This window comes from Lissotriton helveticus, chromosome 5_1 (assembly GCF_964261635.1).
Source record: "Lissotriton helveticus chromosome 5_1, aLisHel1.1, whole genome shotgun sequence".
Lineage (NCBI taxonomy): Eukaryota > Metazoa > Chordata > Amphibia > Caudata > Salamandridae > Lissotriton > Lissotriton helveticus.
This window is the reverse complement of record NC_136065.1, coordinates 301,113,004-301,134,716: the sequence shown is the minus strand read 5'-3', so window position 1 is coordinate 301,134,716 and position 21,713 is coordinate 301,113,004. Positions and strand designations below refer to the sequence as shown.

Sequence of the window (21,713 nt, the reverse complement as noted above, 5' to 3'; positions counted from 1 at the left end):
TGCCCTAGCGCCGGTATTTACTCATGATCGGCAGTGCCTGCAGACCCCTCCCGCCTCCCACCACAGCCTGCCCTAGCGCCGGTAGGTGCTCATGATCGGCAGTGCCTGCAGACCCCTCCCGCCTCCCACCACAGCCTGCCCTAGCGCCGGTATTTACTCATGATCGGCAGTGCCTGCAGACCCCACCCGCCTCCCACCACAACCTGCCCTAGTGCCGGTATTTACTCATGATCGGCAGTGCCTGCAGACCACTCCCGCCTCAGCCTGCCAAGCGCCGGTATTTACTCATGATCGGCAGTGCTTGCAGACCCCACCCGCCTCCCACCGCAGCCTGCCCTAGCGCCGGTATTTACTCATGATTGGCAGTGCCTGCAGACCCCACCCGCCTCCCACCGCAGCCTGCCCTAGCGCCGGTATTTACTCATGATCGGCAGTGCCTGCAGACCCCTCCCGCCTCCCACCACAGCCTGCCCTAGCCCCGGTATTTACTCATGATCGGCAGTGCCTGCAGACCCCACCCGCCTCCTACCACAGCCTGCCCTAGTGCCGGTATTTACTCATGATCGGCAGTGCCTGCAGACCCCTCCTGCCTCAGCCTGCCGTAGCGCCGGTATTTACTCATGATCGGCAGTGCCTGCAGACCCCTCCGCCTCCCACCACAGCTTGCCCTAGCGCCGGTATTTACTCATGATCGGCAGTGCCTGCAGACCCCTCCCACCTCAGCCTGCCCTAGCGCCGTTATTTACTCATGATTGGCAGTGCCTGCAGACCCCACCCGCCTCCCACCACAGCCTGCCCTAGCGCCGGTATTTATTTATGATCGTCAGTGCCTGCAGACCCCTCCCGCCTCCCACCACAGCCTGCCCTAGCGCCGGTATGTACTCATGATTGGCAGTGCCTGCAGACCCCTCCCGCCTCCCACCACAGCCTGCCCTAGCGCCGGTATTTACTCATGATCGGCAGTGCCTGCAGACCCCACCCGCCTCCCACCACAGCCAGCCCTAGTGCCGGTAATAAATCGGCAGTGCCTGCAGACCCCTCCCGCCTCAGCCTGCCAAGCGCCGGTATTTACTCATGATCGGTAGTGCTTGCAGACCCCTCCCGCCTCCCACCACAGCCTGCCCTAGCGCCGGTATTTACTCATGATCGGCAGTGCCTGCAGACCCCACCCGCCTCCCACCACAGCCTGCCCTAGTGCCGGTATTTACTCATGATCGGCAGTGCCTGCAGACGCCTCAGCCTGCCGTAGCGCCGGTATTTACTCATGATCGGCAGTGCCTGCAGACCCCTCCCGCCTCCCACCACAGCTTGCCCTAGCGCCGGTATTTACTCATGATCGGCAGTGGCTACAGACCCCTCCCGCCTCCCACCACAGCCTGCCCTCGCGCCGGTATTTACTCATGATCGGCAGTGCCTGCAGACCCCTCCCGCCTCCCACCACAGCCTGCCCTAGCGCCGGTATTTACTCATGATCGGCAGTGCCTACAGACCCCTCCCGCCTCCCACCACAGCCTGCCCTAGCGCCGGCATTTACTCATGATCAGCAGTGCCTGCAGACCCCTCCCGCCTCCCACCACAGCCTGCCGTAGTGCCATGTAACAGGAGCGTCGGTGTGAGGGGCCCGGCTCCGGGAAGATTTGATTCTGTGAGGAATGGCTGGGAATCACACCCCTGACTGGCTGCCGCCCCCGCCCCTCCTGGAGATCAGGGCACGCAGCAGGCGGCATTGGCAGCGATGTTCCCACACTTAAGAGTGTTTAATTTACAGAGATTAAAGCCTGCCCTTGGCATGGGCGGGAGGGGTTGGCGCAACACGGATTTAGTGCAAGGCGAAGGAAAACGCACATTCCGGTGCCCTGATAATGTCACTGCCATACTTTCAGTAATCTCTGCCCTGTTCCCATGATGCACTAGGCCAGGGTCAGACTAATTTGCATGTAGCCAGGTTCTGAGCTGGGATGGTGCAGTGAGCTAAAAAACGGTGATGGATCAAGCCCTGATCTTTTGACTGGGTAGGAGAGTTCTGCTTAATTCAGATACTCTGTCCATCACCACCCCCTTTATGAATCGTTTTGGCCACCACAAGAGTGGAAGGGTATGCTCAGATGTGAGTCCTTTGCTCACTGCACCATCAGGATTCAAGCAAGCCGGTCCGAAGACGGCTGTAATGCCAGAAACCGGTCCCCGGAAGCTTGTTTCCTTTCCAGTAAAGAATTGGCTTGGTAGTTTGGTCTGCCCTGTTCCCATGATGCACTCGGCCAGGGTCAGACTAATTTGCATGCAGCCAGGTTCTGAGCTGGGATGGTGCAGTGAGCTAAAAAACGGTGATGGATCAAGCCAGGATCTTTTGACTGGGTAGGAGTGTTCTGCTTAATTCAGATACTCTGTCCATCACCACCCCCTTTATGAATCGTTTTGGCCACCACAAGAGTGGAAGGGTATGCTCAGATGTGAGTCCCTTGCTCACTGCACCATCAGGATTCAAGCAAGCCGGGCCGAAGACGGCTGTAATGCCAGAAACCGGTCCCCGGAAGCTTGTTTCCTTTCCAGTAAAGAATTGGCTTGAAGTTTGGTCTGCCCTGTTCCCATGATGCACTGGGCCAGGGTCAGACTAATTTGCATGTAGCCAGGTTCTGAGCTGGGATGGTGCAGTGAGCTAAAAAACGGTGATGGATCAAGCCCTGATCTTTTGACTGGGTAGGAGTGTTCTGCTTAATTCAGATACTCTGTCCATCACCACCCCCTTTATGAATCGTTTTGGCCACCACAAGAGTGGAAGGGTATGCTCAGATGTGAGTCCCTTGCTCACTGCACCATCAGGATTCAAGCAAGCCGGGCCGAAGACGGCTGTAATGCCAGAAACCGGTCCCCGGAAGCTTGTTTCCTTTCCAGTAAAGAATTGGCTTGGTAGTTTGGTCTGCCCTGTTCCCATGATGCACTGGGCCAGGGTCAGACTAATTTGCATGTAGCCAGGTTCTGAGCTGGGATGGTGCAGTGAGCTAAAAAACGGTGATGGATCAAGCCCTGATCTTTTGACTGGGTAGGAGTGTTCTGCTTAATTCAGATACTCTGTCCATCACCACCCCCTTTATGAATCATACTTTCAGTAATCGGCATTGCTTTAAATGTGCAAGGCCATATCAGGTACAGATTGTCTGTTAAGAGAGTGTGTGTGTGTGTGTGTGTCTGTCTGTCTGTCTGTCTGTCTGTGTGGCTCTCTGTATGTGTGTGTGTGGCTCTCTGTATGTGTGTGTGTGTGGCTCTCTGTGTGTGTGGCTCTCTGTGTGTGTGTGTGTGTGTGTGGCTCTCTGTGGGTGTGTTTTTTTGGGCTCTGTGTGTGTGTGTGGCTCTCTGTGTGTGTGTGTGGCTCTCTGTGTGTGTGTGTGTGTGTGGCTCTGTGTGTGTGTGTGTGTGGCTTTCTGTGTGTGTGTGTGGCTCTCTGTCTGTGTGGCTCTCTGTGTGTGGGGGGGCTCTCTGTGTGTGGGGCTCTGTGTGTGTGTGTGTGCGTCTCCCTGTGTGTGGCTCTGTATGTGTGTGGCTTTCTGTGTGTGTGGCTCTGTATGTGTGTGGCTCTGTCTGCTAATACTCTCTACTACTCTCTAATGCTCACATATTGCCATTGTAAATGACAATACCATCTATTTATGTTTTTTTTAAAACGAAAAATGAAAAAAATGCCATTTGCAATGTCAATATCTCTAACTTTAAAAAAGCAGAGGCCATTGCATTGTAAATGCTTGTTTATGTAGAGATGTGGGAATGCTGTGTGGTTGTCAATTTGTGATTCGCAGTAGATTGCAGAAATTTCCAACACAAAATATAAATAAATTAGTGATCTTACCTATGTTTGCAGGGCCTTATGGGAAAGCGAATGGGATCAATGCAAGGTGCACCACCCTGGACACCCCCGGGTGTTTAGTTCTAAAAAAAAATTAAGGTTTTTTTTACTAAACTTTTGTTAAACCACCACTTTCACTCGTTGGTTTTGGCCCCTCCAGAAATGCACGCTTCACAGAATAAATACTAATCATAGTATCAGAATATTGAAACCAAGACAATTGAAGGTGAGCCATAAAACCACAACAAGGTACCAACCACTTTATGGGCCTTTTACACATTTTTCAGGCATCACAAACAAGCATTTCATGCCGCCAGGCACAGGCCTAATCCAACACATCAATATACTGCTTCCATTTAAGGGCTCATCACATTCATATGCCAAAGGATGGAATCCCCAATCAAAACACCTCTCACCCAGTCCTCAATCAACTTGCATGCATACATAACAGAAGCAAACCCCCATACATGTATAGCCAAACATGTTGACGATTGGTGCTTCAACAACCTTCACAAATGAAATAAAAAGATTGACTTCGTTTTTACTAGCTGTCAAAAATCTACCTCCATCAACGTCCTCCGCATTACTGAAAGCGTGCTTGGTAAATCTTTACTAATGGCTCCCATTAGAGCCACATGAGGATTAGGATAACGTATCTTTCATGCACTTTTAGCACACTCAACGTGCTTAATCCGACTCTTTCCAGTTTGTGAGTTGGAGGTTGTCCAAGAATGTATCAATGCCTAGATTCCTCAAAATGAGGTAGCATATGTACCTTTGAAACTAAGGTAAACCTGCAGAGGAAGACAATCCCAAGTTTCCTAAAGAGCATGTTCTAAACTACAAAGGGTGTTAGCTTTTGGCACGCAGGGTACTCCATGACAACGTGGCATCTGTCCCGTTCACCATTATGTGCAGGTCTGTGACTGTAATGCACTTGTCATACAGCGAAGTGAGCATCACCATGTTCTACTGGGGATGAACATGGCAAGCAGGCCACCATTGTGACCCATACATGTAGTGTTGGGTGCAGGGTTCTGTGTAATGTGTAATGTCATTTACCTGGGAGTGTATCTTGCCGCCAACTCAGAAGTAGCGTGGGAAGATCCATGGCTTGTTGAAGAGCCTAATCTCTAGCTCCTTTCGGAATGCAAGAATTTAGGCAGGGCAGATGTGTATGGGCAGATCGTTCCAGGCTTTCGGAGAAAGGTAGGAAAAAGCACTACTGCCTGTTCTGGTGCTGCGTTTGCATTGGATGTGTGTGAGTAGGAGTCAGGCTGGGCAGAGGAGTCTGGAAGGTTTCTGAATTCTGTGGCAGTTGTTGAGGTATGCTGGGCCAGTGTTGGGTAAGGCTTTGACTGCGTATGCTAGGAGTTGGAAGAGAGCTGTGGTTGTGGAGCCAGTGAAGGGTGTGTGTGTAGTGGGAGGTTGAGGGGAAGCCTGGTTTCTGCGCTCTGTATTGTTTGGAGTCATCTACTTAGTAGAGTGAGGGAGTGATTGAGTATTTGGGTGTTCAGCGCTGATAGGGTTGAGTCCTTTAGTGAAGATGAAGTGACGGCATGTGTACTACCTGGACTATCTGCCTTCTGCCTATGCGATATCCCTTTTAAAGCACACCTAGCCTAAGCTTTTCCTACCTGTTCATGTCTGTCTCCTTCAAAGTCCTTACTAATCTTGTATACTTGCCAAGTGAACCTCTACTAACTCCTTCCATGGCAGATACCTAAAGCTGAAGAATACATATCTTTCATGAACCTTTAAAGCACTCGCTATGCAAAATCCAACTTCTTCCAATCTGTGAATGTGAGTTGGGGGGAGTTCAGGGATGTGTTAAGGCCTAGATTCCCTGAACGGAGTGCACATATCTACCTTTGAAACTAAGGTAAACATGCTGTGGAAGACTGTCCTAAGTTCTCTAAAGAGCACTTCAAAAACTACTTAAGGCTTTAGGTTGTGCTGCTTCCGGTACTCTGTGACAGCGTGAGCTATGTTCTGTCCATCGTTATTTGCAGTGCAGTGACTGTAATCCACTTGTCATATGGCAAACAGAACATCTACCTCGTTCTGACAACTGATAAAGTTGTAAAGCAACACATAAGCTACACAAAAAATGTCTCAGCTAGAGGAAACAATTTGAAAGGCTGCTAGTGAAGTAGTGGCCTATGGAAGGCATGGCTCTTGTGCAGCATTGAAAGGTATATTCTAGGACAGCCACGTCAGCCAATTTCCCAATACTTCACTTTTGTGTGGTACACATAAACCAAGTTGTAAAACATGGGCCTGGCTGAGATGGGCACTGGGTACAGTAAATGCAAACTTCTGACCTCCTTAGAGCAGACTGTGCAGCAATTACATGGTCAAGTCTTTCTCATTGTTGCAGGAAGTGGTCTGCAAAATGCCAATCCTGCAGCCTTAGGTTCTCAAATCTTTACAAACGATGACAATTAAACCGTATTATAATAATACATTTAACACAATGGTGAAGAATTCTTCAATAGTCCTTTGAATTCTTATTTATTTTATGTTCGTGGAAATTGTTGAGGTGTCACAAAATCCAAAGCGAATGGCATCATCTTTCATGTTTAAAAATCCCAATGCATTTCGGGCAATACATAATGCCCTTCTTCAGGGGAATCTACAATTTATGATAATATGACATAATTATAATGAGAATGCAGCGTGGTACATAAGGTTCACAATATTTAGGTCAGGAAGAGTAGATTAGTGATCTAACAATGTTGGGAAACTCGGTGCTGTAAAGAATACCAAACCACCAGATAAAATAGTGTGAATGAAAGTGAACTAAGCAAACCTAATGTGTCGTGGACCAAAATGATTCCAGTTGTGTGAGGTGTATTAAAGAAATTAAATAGACTTAAGGGGAAAAGAATGCTTCTTACGCGGTGATCTGGCTCCGTTTGCGCGATGGATCACTTAGCGGGGATAGATGGAGAAGGTGAACAATGCTGATAAAATATGAAAAAGACTTGTTGTAATTTCATGGTACTATGTTAAAGAACCTAAAGTGAATGCATGCTCAGATCGGGAACTTACCCGTCGGGGCACATGGCGTGTTCGCGTGGGCAAAGGAATATCTTGTGCGGCGCCTGTATCAAGGAAAACTCCCATTAATCTATCCACTCGAGGGACGTTAGCTAAACCTCTATTATGACAGAAAGAAAAGAGAAGAGAAAAGTATTCCCCTTCACTCACCAAGTTGGGCCGTGTGTTGAGGCAGCAAAACGATTCGAGCGTGCTGGAGTGAGCGACCTCTCCGTGAATTTGGCGTCTAAGTAAATAGCTTAATCAAGAGCAGTAATGGAGAAAGGACTATGTGTAACTAAATGGCGGCCATCTTAGACGGGTCTGGAACTAACTATATAGTTGTTCACTTTCACTAACACTATTTTATCTGGTGGTTTGGTATTCTTTACAGCACCGAGTTTCCCAACATTGTTAGATCACTAATGTACTCTTCCTGACCTAAATATTGTGAACCTTATGTACCACGCTGCATTCTCATTATAATTATGTCATATTATCATAAATTGTAGATTCCCCTGAGGAAGGGCATTATGGATTGCCCGAAATGCATTGGGATTTTTAAACAGGAAAGATGATGCCATTCGCTTTGGATTTAATGACACCTCAACAATTTCCACGAACATAAAATAAATAAGAATTCAAAGGACTATTGAAGAATTCTTCACCATTGTGTTAAATGTTTTATTATAATACGGTTTAATTGTCATCGTTTGTAAAGATTTGAGAACCTAAGCTTGAGCTTTTTGTAAATTTGTAATAGTCAATTTTTGAGCACACTCCTTGAGTGAATAGGCTGTGCACGGATTCTCCTGGGGATTGACCCAGGATTTCCTTTTTCGCTTTTAGTTCAAAGGTCGAGCAGGGCCTTTTTTCCTGTTGCACGACACATAGAGAACAGGATTCTTTTGGTCAAAACATTTGATAATATTGTTTAGATTGTTTACCGAGTGCAATAGCGGCTACACACACTTACCAATCCTGCAGCCTTGCCATGTCCTTTACAGCAGATGTTAATGTTATCCTAAAGCGCAGGGTAACCCTGCGGGCATACTGGCACTCAGATACATGTACACTGCCGCCAAAGTGCCACCCAGGCCATGTTACTACAGAATGTATGCTTTGGGGAATAGCCAAGTTTTTATTTTCCTTTGGAACTTCAAATGATCCTGCGTCTGTCTAAGATAGGTTGGTAGGCTGTTCCAGAGCCTCGCTGCCGTGACACTAAATGCTCTTTCCCCCGATTTTGCTCTTTTATACCTGGGCATTTTCACCAGGTTTGCTGAGGAGGAATGAAGGCTGCGGCTGGGAGTATGCCAGTCAAACTTGTTTTGTAATGATATAGGCCCAGTGCTATGCAGCACCTTGAAGACGATGCAGAGTGATTTGAATTGTATCCTTTGTGAGACCGGGAGCCAGTGCAGCACGTACACATTCTGCCTATCAGAAAATTTGACCTCAAGCAATTCATTGGAATGCAGCACAGTACTCTGTGATTTTTGGAGCATATTACAAACAAGCTAGTGCGGGAACCCTTTGCAATGACATCAAACTATACTGCAATGCACAGTGCCAGCTTTGTACAGCTCGTTTAACAGCTCTACATCCGTATAGAAACTGTCCACATAAAGGTTATAACCTTTATGAGGGAGTGGTTGGACAAGCTCCCATACAATCTTTGCTGTGAGTTTTAGTGTGGAAGAGCACACACTGTATTCATTTCTCAGCCTTTATACATAACCAGTAGAGCTTTTACACAGCATGTACATTTTGATGCCATAACAAGCTCTTTTGGTCGGTATGTACTGCCTGAACAACAGCCGCCTTCATAAAGCACCAAGGCTTCATCAGTGGCTATATTCTTTCCAGGTGTATAAATCTCTAAAAACATGGCATACAAATGTTCCACGACAGGCTGAATTTTGTTCAACCTCTCTTGGTCTGAATGGTCCTGGGGTAATACAGCAGAGTTATCATTGAGATTGCAGCAAACCCTGCAATAGCAAAAATCGATCTGTGTCAGTAGACCATAGGACTATACACTTGGTCTGTGGACTATCCCCATTTTGTGCGAAATGACCAGGAATTTCTCCCAAGTAAAGTGGGAGTCCACCGATGTGCCCTAGAATGAAACCTAAGAGTGCCTCCATGCCCCCTCAGAAACTGTTTGGCACGCGCATTTGTTTGGTGCACTATTTCCTCATGGTAGTCAATGTCCAAAAAGAGATGGATGCAATCAACTGGCAAAAGATTTGCTGTATTGACTTTCCATCATTTGTCTGCAGTGAACTCAGGAACTTGGGGTTGCTCTGACTTGGTGGCGAGAGGGGTGTGCTGCCCAAAGAGCACTCGGTCTGTGCTTGCCACTGCATGTGCCTGCTCTCTGGGCTAGTATACCCTGCTGCTGTCTCTTTGTTGCACAGATTGTGCTTGCGAAAGGACATCATGACTGCTGTGGCCATGTTCCTCCTAATAACTGGAACACAAGTCATCGGATGGAAACTCTGCCGACAGAAAAATCGCTTCCAGATTCTGCTCCTTTGTCTTCTCCCTCAGATGTTGTCTCAGTTTCTGATCCTGCCTCAGAGCTGTCCTCCATAACTCGAGTTAGGGTGTAGACAGCAGATTGCCACTGAGATGCCATCTCTGTTGACTGTCTAAGACCTTCCTTCTAAAACTAAAACACTCTACCACACTGAAAGCAGAAGTGCCGTTCTAAATCAGTCAGAGGGTGTGTGCAAGTGGTAGATAGATGCAACAATGAAAAAGCAACAAGGCACGTAGTTTATCGATGTACCTTTTTTACAAAGACTAAAAAAAGACAAAAATAATTTACCTTGCCACATACACTATACAACAGCATACTTCAAAGTACAATGGGCGAGCCACCTCCAGCCACTGTTGATTTATTATGTCCCTGGCATGCAGTAGAGACAATTTTAGGTGGGAGACAGCTTAAAAAACATATCTGTCAGGCAGGGCCAAAAACTAGGCTTGGGCATGACAATACGTGTCTGTCCCCCCATTAGCAAATCAGATAGCTAAACAGCCATTTGCAAATCCAAAAAGATGACCACGGTCGCCAGACCTGTTTGCGCTTGTTTTGTTATGGCTTATGCAAAATGTTATTGTTGGCGGAGCTGTTGGGTCATTGCTAGTATGGAAATAATTTCATGAGGGCAAAAATCTAGTTATGATCACAAGAAGCACACATTCACATAGTAGCTTTTATAACTGAAGACTCCTATCTTGTGTGCAGGCGTGCTCCTTGTGAAAATTCACAATGCTTTCACTCACAGTGAAGTTAGCCAACAGCAGAAGTGGGCTGACCCATTGCCTTATGCTGTAGTAGGTGGAAGAATAATGTGAATGACACAAGACCAATGGAGGAAGAGGGCTGATTACAGACCAGAGAATTAAGAGGGCTGTCTATAAACCCCTGTGGGCCCAAAAGGGGTTGACTGTTATGTCAGGAGGGCCAACCCCCTAACAATATATATGTATTTTTTAAGTGTGTGTTTTCTAAGTGGAAAACACGCATTTAAAAAATGGAAAAAAATATGGGCGTGTAGGGGCTCGGATCATGTGTCGAGTGCCACCCCTCCCCCAACAGCATTTTCTTTTACAGTGCGCTTCTCCCTGCAGATCACTATCGGTCCCCCAGTAGAAAATATTAATGAAAAAAATAATATATATTTTCAGGACCTAAGAGGGTAGAAATGTATGTGAGAATGGCCGATCCCCATAACAATTTGCTATTATTTCTTCTTTTTTAGGTCTCGCAAACCTAGCACTGGAGCGCCCATGCACTCCTCGCTCTGCGAGGCGTATTGTGATCAATACAGTTTTAGAAGGGAACTTGAAGCCCCGTCCATGATTCCTATTGGCTTGCGTCATAGGGCATGGTAAACGCAGACTTTTCATTGTAAAGGAGGCTTCTTAGTCCCTACTGGTTACCGCCTTGTCCACTTTTGGCCCCACCCACCCGGACTGGATCTTTCACTTGCGGCGTCACACAGTGGGCTTCATTCATCATTAGGCACTATGTTTTTTCAGTCAATCCCGTCCAGCCCTCCGTCTCCTCCACACTCTGATACCCCCTTGCCTGTATTTCTGCAGTTTGCTGTATTCCGGTTTGAATCAGATCAAAGTCATTCCCTTTCCAAGGCCTTTAACCACCCCTTCCTTTTCCTCGTTACTAGTCACATGGCTTGATTTTCATATGCATGTGTGTCCGACAGACCTTGCATGAAGGTGGTAGGAGTCCAGAGGTTCTAGTGTGTTTTAAACTGTATATACCAAGCAGGCTTATTTCCCCTACTCTTTCACCTCAGCACACTTTTGTGTGCACACCGGCTTTCACGTTTCCAATTATAGTAGCTCAGGGTGTTTATTATTCAGAGTATATCCCACCTACTCGTAGTCAAGCCTGCCCTTCCTAGGGCAAAATGGTGCCGTAACAGAAAAAGCTTCCTGTCTTAAACTGGAAATATGACTGGCTAGGACTGTGCAATCTTGTTCCCCCGGCGCCTTATTTGCTGCACCTTGTGGACACACTGATCTCTTACATGCCCACCATAAATGCTACTACAGGGCGTGCAAGACCCAAGGCTCCGTGCCATTTGAGGAGAGGCAGGGTGGGAGAACAAGGAGGCAGTTCACACGAACAAAATGTGATATTAATTGTAATCTGGGTGGATGGAGTCCCATTTGAACTGGAGTGTAAAGCTTCAACATGATGAAAGGCTGGGAGCAGACACAGAGGAGGCTCGTAGTGTGGCGTAACTGAAGCTAGTTGTCTGCTGTAAGCTGTCTTGCGGGGGACCAGGTTGGTGAGGTAGTATGATCGACCTATAGCATGAAACAAGGGTTCTGACACATGGTTTGTTTCGTGAAAGTGGGAGAGGAAGTTTTTCTGAATTGCAAATGGTGGTGGCTTACCCTCAGCAGTAGTAGTGCTTGATATGTTGTTGCCAAGGCAGAGTTGTAGACCTGGGCGTTGGTACTACAGCGGGCTGGTTTACAGACCGCATACATGAGTGTGGGGTTTTTTTTGGGAGGGGGGGCTTTCGTGTCCTTTTCCACAACAATCCAGTATACCAGTTAAATTTATAGGACAATGTTATACTCTGCAGATTTTCCACAGTTCAACACTAAGATCATTGAATACGCTTAATTGCATACATAGTTGTCATATGAAACCTGTAACGTGTCATTTTCTTGCTTTAACCAGACCCTCCAGCTTATCGCGATTTCGCGATTTGCAAAGAAATCGCAAAATCGCGCGATCTCCGCAAATGCCGCGATATTTGCCATAAAGCCCGCGAAATTTGCCGTTTCCGCCCGCCGCCCCCGTTTCCGCCTTAAAAGAAGGCGCGAGGCACCCATTGAGTCATTTGCGGCGAGAGAAGACGGCGGCCGAGCGAAGGGAGAAGAAGACCAGCACCACACCAAGAGGGGGAGGAGAGAGCACGAAGCTGCAGCGACGACACGAAGACTCTTCCTCAGCAGAGACCGGGGCTCGGAGCAGGAGGAAAAGCCGGCCGGCAAACAGAAGACAGGTAAGTCCGGTCCGTCCTACGCTGGTGGGGCCCCGCCGCACACATAGGGGAGAGCGCTGCCCTGGTGGGAGGGGGGCAGCGGAGATGAGGCCGACCGGCCCCGGGCTGCGTGTTTCTGTGAGAGCGCTGGCCGGGTGGGAGGGGGGCAGTGCAGGGAGGCGCAGGGAGTAACAGTGCCACAAACTGTGTAAAGCGCTCGCACATGTTTTTATCTGTTGTTTACTCATACAAGGATTTTCATGTCAGCAAATTTGTGTGGGCGCTATGTGAGGACTGGATAATACAGGGCGTGAATGCCCTGGGAGTTTTTGTACACCAACACGCTTACATATTTCGTTACATACAAAGACTCTTTCCTGCAATGAAAAAGGCTGTCGATTTACCTGCTCTTGGGGGAAGTTGTTTTATTCCTGTGAAAATATACTTGCCCATAAAGAAATAAAAAGTTATCAAGTACATTTACACCTTCATTGCATATTTTCGCATACAAAAATATACATATGTATACTTTGGCATGAATAAATACAGTAGATTTGCTCCCATGCAAGGCCAATTTCCAACCATTTTTTGTGGATTTGGCCCAGTGGCAAGAGTTGGCATCATCAAAATTGTCTGGGGGGAAGCATGTTGAACTCAATTTACTCAGTTTTAAGGCATGACCTTTGACTCAAGTAAAGTTTCAGCAAATGATGTCACGCAAAGTAATGTGATTGTATGAGGCCCTTTGAGGATGCCGTCCGTCCTTCACGCTGGTGGGGGCCCGCCGCACACATAGGGAGGCTAGGTAGGCAAGTTTAAAACCAGCTTCGTTTAGAAGCGCTGCTCGGGTGGGAGGGGGGCAGTGGAGATGTGGAAGAGGAGAGAGAGAAAAGCTTTTATTGCAGGCCTCGCCCGGCCTTGGGTAAAGTTCTTATTATTTATTTATTCATGCATTTTTATATAGCGCGGACTTTACCCGAAGGCGTCAGAGCGCTTCACATTAGGAACAGAGATGAAACATAATGAGAAACATTACAAAAGAACAGATTGCAAAAACATACGTTACTTACATAAGGTAATAGTGACAATTGTGAGCAAACAAAATACATGAGGTAGTAAAGGTAATAGTGACAATTGTGCGCAAACAAAATACATGAGGTAGTAAAGGTAATAGTGACAATTGTGCGCAAACAAAATACTTGAGGTAGTAAAAATTGTGAGCAACCAAAAATACATGAGGTAGTCAAAAGTGCACAAGAGGAGATGAAAGTGACAAGTGTGCAGTTATAAGAGAAAACAAAGTATAATTTGATACCACACATCCATTTCCTTGGTTTCTGTATATTTTAAAACACGGTAACTGTGCGGTCCTGACGTGTCCCACCACTTGTCTCTCCTTTTACAATTATTTATAGTTTTGCATGAAGGAAAACATAAACCCAGGCTTACGAAAAAGTATGTGTCCAGGACTAAAGGATTTTTGTAAATGTGGATATTAATGTTGCTTTCTCCCTACTTGCAAGCTAGTCACCTGCAAAAGAAACAAAAATTAGTGACATCGTTTTGTTATAATTTTTTTATTTATTTAATATATGCTCAGCAATCAGTACAGTCCTAGTTTCTTTACTCTACAAAGCGCTGTGAATGATTGATAGCATTTGTAAAGCTCTCCCCTAAATGGCTGTGTATTTTCTACAGAGTGAAGAGCTGGAAACGGAAAGTTAGGCTGTTCGATGGGTTCAGGGGGGTTTCAACGTGAGAGGGGGAGCATGGAGCGGGCCAAGATTAACATGCCTTTTAACTAAAACAAATGGGCTGAATTGTAAATAAACAAAATGTACATAGCTCCATGTTGTCAAATAACTCAAACAGTAAGATATATGTGTTTGGTGTTGCAAAAACCCCAAAATAAAATGCCGCTAAATTTCCATTTTTGTGCCGCTAAATTTTCATTTTTGTGCCGCTAAATTTGCCAATCCATGCCGCTATATCCTGGGGGGTCTGTTTAACAAATACTTTCTTAAGGTGTTGTGGATTGAAGAGCTGGATATGGATGTTTGTACACGTGATTCACAAGCATACATTTGTTTGATTACTACTTGAGAATCTAATTCTCATTAGTTGAGTGAACCATTACAACAATTTGTACGTCATTGTGGGTTGCTGCTATTAGAGCACTTAGTTATCCTACAAAAAGTTTCTATCCCTTCATCACGTGTAATTGGTTAATAAGAAATTAATCTCTATGCATCAAAAGAGCCTTAATCTACAGGACTGCAAGTATCTATAAAGGGCAGTTTTGTGTCCCATGGTAGGTCAGTCCTACATGTTAACGGTTGTGCCTTGCTGTGCGATCTTTCTTCTGGTACGTGGATCCCATTCGCCATGTATCATTGCACAATTTGCATTCGTTGATCGGTGTTGAGCCTTCGCCATGATGATCCTGCCTTCCAACTTTTGTTGCAATCCACATATATCCCTGGCTAGAATTACTTTGTACAGGAGGAAAGATAAACTGAAACCGTACGTGCCCTAAAGTGCCACAGTACCTTAAATATTTGCTTGTCTCACATTCTGAGCAGGAGCCGTCGAGGGTCTCTAAGGTGAGAGAGAAGGGTGGGAGGGAAGCTTCACAGCATTAGCAATGTTCCGAAAAACAGTTAACTGTATTCATCTTGTAAATGCTTCCTTCACCTGCCCCACCTTCAAAGCAGTGAGTCCGGGGCGGTGCCCTGCCACACCTTCCCTGTAGGTGTGTGGTGTACAGGCTGACAGCAGCGTCTTCATACACGATTCTGGAATTTTGCAGGGCTATATGAATGTGTGTGTGAAATTACAGAAACTCACATGTTTGATTCTTCAAGAAACTTCACAATTTCATAAATTTTGAAAACTTTATCAGCAGTGAGGGTTAAAACAAAAATAGCTTTGTAAAACTGTCACATGTGTAATTGTTTAAAACAAATGCTGATGATGTATTTCTCATTACAGCTGTAGTTTCGCTCAATCCTACATTTTGATATTCCTTTTTATGACGGCCACATGCTGATGAGCTTTGCGGGGATCAACTGGGTAAAAGACTTTGTCATTTACAATGCTATATACTGCGCCAATAGCTCTAAATTAAGCAAATGTGAGACCTATTGCATTCCCAAAGCTTGTTTTTACTGGTCCTTTTACTTCTGTTGCGACATGGTATGTCTTATTTAGTCTGTAAGCACTATTTTCTTTAATGAGTTTCTCCTACTGCAGGCACGACGTGCTTTCCTAACATTCAGCGCGCCATGTGTACTTTCACTTTCAAGCAGCCCCGGACAATGACGGCTGCTTCTTTGAAGTGAAATAGGTCTCGCATTTACAATTGTTTGAGCTATTGCCATCGTAAATGACAATAGCTTAAACTCTCGTAAATGTGAGACCTATTGCATTGCAAATGCTTGTTTCCCGAATGCACTTGGGATAGAATTAACCAGTCTCCTAAAGCCTGACGAGTTTAAAGTAAACTCTGACTTACGGTGACCAGCCCAACGTTTTCTCAAGCTGCCCAGTAGTCTTTCACTGATGACTTCTCACTTGTATGGCTGGACTCGTAGTAGCCGATGCTCTGTTGCGAAAAGCTCTCTGCAAACTTTCTAGGGCCTGGCTCTGCAACATCCTTTCATACCCAGGACACGTTCCCGCTTCCGCACACACCCGTGTGTGAAGAGGCATCGTCCCCACGCATTTCCCGCCTCCACCCCTGCAGGACGAGAGTCTATTTTCAAATAAGGTTGCAGAAAGCTTGTTTTCCTCACTTGCTGCCCCCGGGGCCCCGAAGGCAGCGACTGAACAGTGCTGTTTGTGCATGCAGGCATCCCCGTGTGTTTTGTCCTTCTTCGGTTCTGCTCCTATTTTCTGACCACCTTCAATCACTTCAAGAGCCTCTTGCATAGAAACATATATTAATTGTTATATGGGGGCGAGCCAGAGGTGCAACTAGAGCCACATTTCGGGGGGGGGGGGCTGAAACTTAAAGCAGTAGGTAGAGTGGCGCTGCAGGGGCTCTTAGAAGGGGTGAAACATCAACAACGCCTCTTTAACATGCACACGGTCTTTTAAAGACCTGTGAAGTGCTTGGGTGCGGCTGTGTGTGTGCCCGGGAGCTGTCTGAGCCCGGGCTGCCACACACGACGGGGTGGGGGGGAGGGGGAAATAGGGGGGTTGAAGCCCTTTGATTCCAATGGGTGTTGTGCGCCTGGGGCGAGCCAATGAATCAACAAGGAGTGCCAAACCTAAGGGTCTGGCTTAGCTCAGAGAGCACTGCATGAGTCGAGCCTTACAAATATTTGCCATGTAAAATCAATCAATTATAAAGCGCAGCAAATTACCAGTGAGGGACTCCAGGTGCTCGATGCACCAAACAACATATAAAAACAAGCATTTACAATGCAATTGACTCTGCATTATTAAAGGTAGAGCTATTGGCATTGCTCATGACGTTTTTCTTTTTTTTTTTTAAACATAAATAAATGGTATTGTCATTTACAATGGCAATAGGTGAGCATTAGAGAGTAGTAGAAAGTATTCGCGGACACAGAGCCACACACGCACACAGAGCACCACACACACATACGCAGAGCCCCACACGCAGAGCCCCACACGCAGAGCCCCACACGCAGAGCCCCACACGCAGAGCCCCACACGCAGAGCCCCACACGCAGAGCCCAACACACAGAGCCCCACACAGTGTGCATGCACTGGTGAGAGCGAGGGACAGGCGGACAGATATTAACGAGGACGAAACGGAGAGGAGGGTCGAATTTGGGGGTAGGGCGGCGAGAGCAGACTGGCGAATGGAGAACTACAACTAGAGTTGATAGAGAGGCCCAATGATGAAAAGCGGAGCCCGGACTAGTGGGGAGAGGCGGGTGAAAAGGTGAGAAGAGGACCAGTGAGTGGAGCGGGGACGGCCTGCTGAAAGAAGCACAGGAGGCAATGTGGGTCCTCGACCTAAAAAGGCGCTAAAAAAGTCAGTAAACTGGCGAGCGCCAAAGAAAAGAGTATCTGATACACAGCACGACAAAAGCATTGTTGTTAGTTAGTATGGACGTGTGCGGAGCTGGCAAAGGAATAGTGGCGTCAAAGGCGTAAAACTATTATTGCTTTAAAAGGAGCCAACGTTTTAGCACATTGTTGACTGATCCAATCTCTAAATCAAAACTTGCAAAACTATTACGTGTTTTAAAAACAAACAGAGATAGAAATATTTCAGATTCAAACTATTCCATTCAATTAATGCCCTTTATTTGTAAACAGTGCAACTGGCGTTTAGGCCGCCGAGTAACCCACGACTTCAAAGTATGCACCTTGCTGTCGAAACAATAATCCCAAGCTGCAAATATCAGGCACGTCGTTTGCAAGAATTTGACCTGGAACCCATTATAAAAAAGTATGATCTCCTCGCTTTGGGAAGCAACTTTAAACTCAAGGTATTATGTTCTTTTACGTTATTTTTTCAATGACCAGAGCAGTGTAGAGCCTAGATATAACGTAGCGCACTACAGAAGTGACGGGTTTGTTGAGTATGTCTGCACAGGACACTCCTCTTTCTAATAGGGCTCCATTTCCACATTACCCAACACAAGTAATACTGTTTCCACCACCTCAGCTGCTGCAAGATGACCCTACCGCCTCACACAGCCAACATCAACCATTTCCCCTATAATGAGATCTCACAATCCAATTTTATATCACTTGGAAACAGCAGAGAGGCAGCTGGTTTGGCGACGGACAATACAAAAACATGACAAAATAAACCTGACCCCACACTCCCTCGTCATGTCTTCCTGCACAGCCCCAATCAGTGCCTGTCATGCAGTCACCCGTATCTCCTCCCGTGCCCTCCATCATCTCTCTCAGGCTCCTCTTCATATCTTGCAGTACCATCACTCCCATGATCTGACAGTCCCCTCTCCACCTCCTCCAGGGCACCGCACAGTGCTCGCCCCTTAACACTCACCCTTCCCGGGAGGTCAGACGACAACTCTCTCCTGTAGGATGGCAGCGAGGCCTACGATGACAGCGATCCAACAGATCCGAGCGGCCCCAAAGGAGGCAGCGGTGTCAAAGGCGGCAGAAGCGGCATGGGGGGAATCGGAGGCAGGCTCGGGAGGGGAGGCAAGGGAGGCTGCGGAGGAAGCAGGCCGCGGCTGACTTCAGGGCTCAACGGGCGCGGACGGCACATTGCGCCGCTGGTAGGGCAGGGCAAGGGCCCCAGGGTAGGAACGAAGCGCTGGGTCCGCAGCTTCTGAGGAGAATCAATGATCGATTACAAACAGGGGCCCAGCGCACAATACCTTCTTCCTTTATGGCGGGTTCGGTGCGGACGGCTCTAGGCTGTTGTCCGGCGTTGCGGTGGTGTCCTGGCGGGCGGGGTGACGCGGAAGCCACGGGGTCGCTTCTCGTCAGGTTGGCGGTGCTCCGGGGGACACAGGCTCACAAGGGCTGAGTCCTGGGGTCCTGGAGAGGGGGCAGCGGATTTGGGGTGCTTACAGCAGGGCTTTTCACGGGAAGCTAGCCCACGCTTCAAGTCCGCCTCAACAGGGGAACCAAAATGGCAGCCGCAAAGCTCCGCAAATTTCGGATTCGGGGGCGTGTTTTGGCGTTCTGAGTGACGGATGACGTCACAGGTGGAAAGAACGCCAAAAACATGCCCCCGAATCTGAAAGAGACGGGGCTTGATTGGAGTGATGCCCCTCTCCTCCAATGGCTGGCCTCCGTTTAGGAAGCCAGCCAATGGAGGAGAGATGGAGGAGAGAGGCGGGTTCAAGCCCCATCTAAAAAACATTAAATCTCCGACCAAAGACTGCGCAAGCGCAGCCTTTAGGTCCTCGACCTAAAAACAAGGGGGGGAATAGGGGGGTTGAAGCCCTTTGATTCCAATGGGCGTTGCGCGCCTGGGGCGAGCCAATGAATCAACAAGGAGTGCCAAACCTAAGGGTCTGGCTTAGCTCTGAGAGCACTGCATGAGTTGAGCCTTACAAATATTTGCCATGTAAAATCAATCAATTATAAAGCGCAGCAAATCACCAGTGAGGGACTCCAGGTTCTCGATGCACAAAACAACATATAAAAATAAACAAGCATTTGGAAATGCACCAGGTCTCGCCTTTGTTGAAGTTTAATCATCCTTTTTAGGTCGAGCTATTATATCCCACAGGGATTAATAGCGAGAGCATATAGTAGGGGAAACACTCTTGACCAAGCGCGGATTCCTCCCAATGCATGTGAGGTATTCAAGCGCGACGCTTCGCTAGCGCGCGCTTGGCCTCACTTCTCACTCACACCCCATATGCTCCTTCCCTCCCACTTGCTCGCTCCCCTGCTCCCCCGCCTGCCCACCCCCATCCGACTTGAAAGGAAGACTCGCACACCACGATGCTCGTTCCCTCCCAGTCTGTGCCTCGCATCATCGCATCAGGCCCCATTCCTTGCAGTCAAGCCCCTATGTAGAGGCTTTCCTACAGTGGCAGTAGGAGACTTGCTTTTTAATCCACGCTTCTTTTTCGCCACGATGTGTAATCCTGGGCAATCACTGGATGTAAAAGTCAAATACATACTAATAAACTCGAAGCGCCTAAACACGTTATTGCTATCGTGAAGCGCACATGAAGCTTCCGAATTGCTGCACGCAGGCCAGATGTCGACAAAGCCAGGGATTTTTCCAAAGCCCATGCCTTTTCCCGTTTCATCTATATATGCAGCGTTTAACCCACGTCTTCACTGTGGCAACATACTTCATTTTTAGCGCACTTTCTATCTCGTGGCTTTCCTACGGTGGCAGTAGTAGACATGCTTTTTAATCCACGCTTCTTTTTCGCCACGATGTGTAATCCTGGGCAATCACTGGATGAAAAAGTCAAATACATACCAATAAACTCAAAACGCCTAAACACGTTATTGCTATCGTGAAGCGCGCATGAAGCATCCTAATTGCTGCACGCAGGCCAGATGTCGACAAAGCCAGGGATTTCTCCAAAGCCCATTTGCGTGCGACGTGTTGCATAGGCCTCGGCAGCGGCGCGCATTTAGCATCTGACTGTTATTGCTTGTTTTGTTTTGTTTTCTGGGCGATTTCATATAGCGCGAACTCCCACCCAAAACAGTGGCACCTTTTACAAGAGAGCTAGTTACATAGTACAAGAACACATTGCCTTCTCAAAGCCGCGGGAACATTAACTAATTCGCCCACAGTCACAGTATAGTGAGCTGACATTCTAATTTGCACCTGGCTTTCTAGCTTTTCGCTTGCAGCTCTGGGCATTACGCCACATTCTTGTGCTTTGAGTACATTGCCTACTGTCATGTTGTTCTTACAGTTCGTTAGCGCAGAACTAAAACAGAGGAGCTACTGTGCCCTAATGTTTTCTGTGAAGCACCACAGTAATGCAACGCTTCACATGTTGATATGGGGGGGGGGGGTGCGGGTCTGGTAACACAGTGAGGATCAGCATGTTGTAGAGTCTCAAGAAGTGTATCGGGTGGAATTGTCCCTTTCATTCCTTAGTATGCAACAGGCTGAACACTATACTATAGTGCAGTAGCGGCAAAGCTGCATTTTTGGTATAAACAGTGGTGCCATGTTTTATAACCTATGTTTTATAATACAGCACTCATGGCACGTTTTCACAATTAAGTTTACCATGGGTAGTGCGATGCCTAAAAATGCGGCACTCACGGTGTTGTTGCAATTAGGAAATACGACACCTATTGTGTTGTTGTAATCAGTGCATCTTTGGGTAAACAGTAGTACGATCTTTTATAATACAGCACTCATAACGTGTTTTTACAATTATATTTTCCATCGGTGGTGCGATGTTTTAAAATAAGACACTCTCAGAGTTGCTGTAATCAAAATATGCGGCCCTCATATAGCCGCCATTATCATATTCATTTCGAAACAGCAAGGCATTTTTTATTTTATTTTGTTGCTGTGTGGCTTTTGGGCAGTGTCTATGCTGTTGTATTGGCTTACAACTCCTAGTGGAATGTAAATCAATCAATATAACTGCTATGCCACCCACAGGTTGTGTTTGTTTGCATGCGATTCTCATGGTGCTTCCTGCTATAATACCTGAAGGCTGCTTGTATAGAAAACAGTATACTTTACTATAAGTACAAAGTGCGCTTGCACATTAACAGGCCTCTAAGGCAAGCCAAGAACATCAAAACGACCGGCCGCTTTGATTCCATTTGCCACCACCACTTCACGCACTCCGCAGGTCATAAACAGGACCATCTGCTTTTCTTCAGAG

The 21,713-nt window shown here is 47.1% G+C and overlaps 1 protein-coding gene across 4 annotated transcripts in view; it reads left to right on the top strand.

Moving 5' to 3' along the window:
- The window catches only part of NMNAT1 (nicotinamide nucleotide adenylyltransferase 1), a 229,078-nt gene that overhangs the window by 12,456 nt on the left and 194,909 nt on the right, over window positions 1–21,713 (top strand). Inside the window, exon 2 of one of the 4 annotated variants that reach the window (XM_078642277.1) lies at window positions 12,114–12,441. The exons of the other annotated variants lie outside the window; for them this stretch is intronic. The gene's annotated coding sequence lies outside the window, so the exon portion shown is untranslated. The remainder of the gene's footprint in view (window positions 1–12,113; window positions 12,442–21,713) is intronic. 4 annotated transcript variants of the gene reach the window in all.